The sequence below is a fragment of the Corvus brachyrhynchos genome, unplaced genomic scaffold (genome assembly GCF_000691975.1).
Source record: "Corvus brachyrhynchos isolate BGI_N302 unplaced genomic scaffold, ASM69197v1 scaffold56, whole genome shotgun sequence".
Taxonomy (NCBI): domain Eukaryota; kingdom Metazoa; phylum Chordata; class Aves; order Passeriformes; family Corvidae; genus Corvus; species Corvus brachyrhynchos.
Genome location: NW_008238664.1, coordinates 1,779,101 through 1,782,320, shown reverse-complemented (window position 1 = coordinate 1,782,320; position 3,220 = coordinate 1,779,101).

Here is a 3,220-nt window from a genome sequence, read left to right as displayed (position 1 = left end):
TGATCAATTGCCACTGCACTAAAACTAGGACTAAATTAAACTCTCCCCTAGGTGATGATGTTAAGCATAAGATCCCATTCTCCTTAATATGGAAAAGTCTGAGCACATACAAACACATTTTTTCAGAAGGAGGTAATGGTTACTTGTTGGAATATGCAAGTTACATTCCTTGTCCGCTTTGCTGACACAATTAGATGCAAGCTAATGCTGGTGCCAAACGTTTAAGGGCAACTGACAAAATTTTAGGAGAGCCTTAGTGTGATTTTAGCATTTAGCATCTCCCTCCACCATTTCTCCATCACCTTTTACTGCACCAAGTAACTTCTCTCGTCTCAAGTGTTGATCTGTGAACAACACTGTGAATTCATCCCATAGAAAAAGCATGTCTCAATGAAAGCACATCTTGATTTATTTGACAGCTTGGAAAAAAAGGAACAATAAGGAGAAACAGAACAGAACCAGAAAAAAATGAAGTGAGCTGAGGGAGGTCCTGGCATTTGTGACGTAGCATTCACGAATTTAGAACAGGTAGGCTGAATGCCAGGAGAAAGGAGGTCAGTAAGACCATGTGACTGCTTAGTAATTAGACTTGCTCGGTAGTGCAATTACACAAAAATATTAGTTCCTGATTGTTACATGACTGTTTAAAGTTAATTAGAAAGCATCTATGTATTAAAGGTTGCTATGTACCAGACTTAACACACATTTTTTTATATAAACCGTAACTGGTGACCCAACAGAGTGACAATACTCTAACAAGAAACTAAACCTCCTGGTTTCTTGTATTCTTTCACCATTTTTCCTCATAGAGATTGTGTTAGTCATAGTTTGATAGAGAAGAGTTTTGCCCAGGGCACTAGAACCACAAACTCACCAGAACACAAACACTTGGTGTCAATCAACTCAAATTAGGAACGAACCCCCGTAAATTCACACCAGGAGGTTAGTTAAATTTGACTCATGTTCCTAATGCTGAAGGGCTTCTGCTCCTAGTCTCAAAGAAAATGTTTTGTCTAATTCAACACCCTACTCAACAGGCATGTTAGCAATGATTCTGCTCATGGTCATCAAGTGAGCAAGAACATAAAATGTTTGATCATTAATTACAAGTCCCAAATGAGACTGGCAAACCAAAAAGCTGCATCACAGATCTTGTGTATACTTATTGTGAATGTATGTATTTGCACTGGTTAAAAGCATCTCATTAAAACCACTGGGACCTAAAATGGATTCATACCAAACTAGTAACTGTCCATTTAAATAAAAATGTATTGAGAAGACCCATAATAAACATACAGCTTTAGCAGACAGTTATTCTATAATGTTATTGTACTTTTAAACTTGAAAAAAACCTGATGATCTCACAAAACCAGGCTATGCAGGCAGCAAGATTTCCTACTCAAATCCATGCGCAGCATGTGCTTTGAGGGTATTTGAGTACCAGGAGATTGCTTGAAGTGCTTTGGACAGGGGAGTTGTAATATACCCTGAACTCAGTCCCTCTGACCAGCAACTAAAACCAGGCATTTTTCTCCAAATGCAAAATGCAGTGGAAGGACTAGATGCCTTCTAAACACTGAAAACACTGTTAAAGCAAACCAATCAGCAAATATATCACACACAAATGTACTCAAGGATTCTATTAGCAAATGATCATATTACACAGTCATTGAAGAACCAGGGCCATAGCACTGAAGACATGAACTTCCTTCTGCTAGAATCAAAGTTCACACTTGTCTATCATTCACTAGCTCAGAGAATACAACCAAAAACTGCTCAGCATTTCAGTTGCAGGGCACATTAGAAACCTATGACATGTACTCTTAGACATGCGATTTCCGTAACACTTAGACTTGTGCCAATTGTCCACATTCTTTCAAAACTTAAATAGCTATTCATGTATGATCCACAAAATTAAGATCTCTGAGCTTCTTCATGAAGTCAAAATGTTATTCAAAAAAATTTATTCAAAACAAAAACAATTTAAAATCTCTTATAAACGAAACGTACATCATGAATCTCAAATAAGGAAAGTATCTAACAATTATTCTTAAGTTGTTTTTGTCAGTGCAAATGAAATAAGCATCAAGGTAAAGTTCACATAAAGCATCTTTAGTATCTCTATCCCTTGAAAACAAGATGATTGTAAGGAAAACCTCTCAAAATCTGAAAAAAAAATAGAAACCCAGAACTGCAAAGGTAAGTTACCTGGTTGGTAAAGTATTTAATAAGCTGGGATAAAAATTATTAAATCCAAAAGGAATAATCCTTCAAGTGAACTCAACTGAAACCTGAAGTATCTAAACTTTGTCATTCTTCTATGACATAGGGTTAAGCTAAGTTTCATTGCTTGTTCCATAATTAGGCAACTTCTCAGCATTGTAGTCTGGGCAGGGTAAGTTCAGGAGCATTTTAAGTTCCTGACATTGGAGGGACAGACAATACACAAACTCTACTGCATTATCAATCCTTTTAAAGGGTAACAATTTTCAGATTCCTAGTGATGTTTTAACTAATCTCACATGACAAGCATGCACAGAAGTCCTACTAACCTCTCTGCCTTATTATGGCACACATTTAATATGCAAGCATCAGTCACAGCTCCACAGTGAAGTTCATTTTTAAACTGGGGAGGAGAATTACAAATGGCTTGAAGGTGTAGGAACAAATCTCCACACTCCAGAAAGGGACACTGCACACCAAGCCAGCCAGAGTTCAAGTAGTATTTAGACAAAGCTCTCAGGCACAATGTGGGTTTCTTGGGGCTCTTCAGTGCAGGGCCAGGAGTTGGGACTCCACGATCCTTGTGGGTCACTTCTAACTCAGGATATTCTGTGATAACCTTTCGTGCAGGAACGCTACTCTGAGAAAGTACTTCTGAGCTAAGCGAGCAGCTTCACAGTTTTTCCAGGACGGAGTCACCCTGGGGTTCCCGACTGCCCAGAGTTCCTGAGATGGCGCGGGGCTCTTCAGTGCAGGGCCAGGAGTTGGGACTCCACGATCCTTGTGGGTCACTTCTAACTCAGGATATTCTGTGATAACCTTTCGTGCAGGAACGCTACTCTGAGAAAGTACTTCTGAGCTAAGCGAGCAGCTTCACAGTTTTTCCAGGACGGAGTCACCCTGGGGTTCCCGACTGCCCAGAGTTCCTGAGATGGCGCAATCGCTCTGGGCTACTCCCCACAGGGCTTTCCGCCCGACAGCAGCCCCGCTCTGAGCT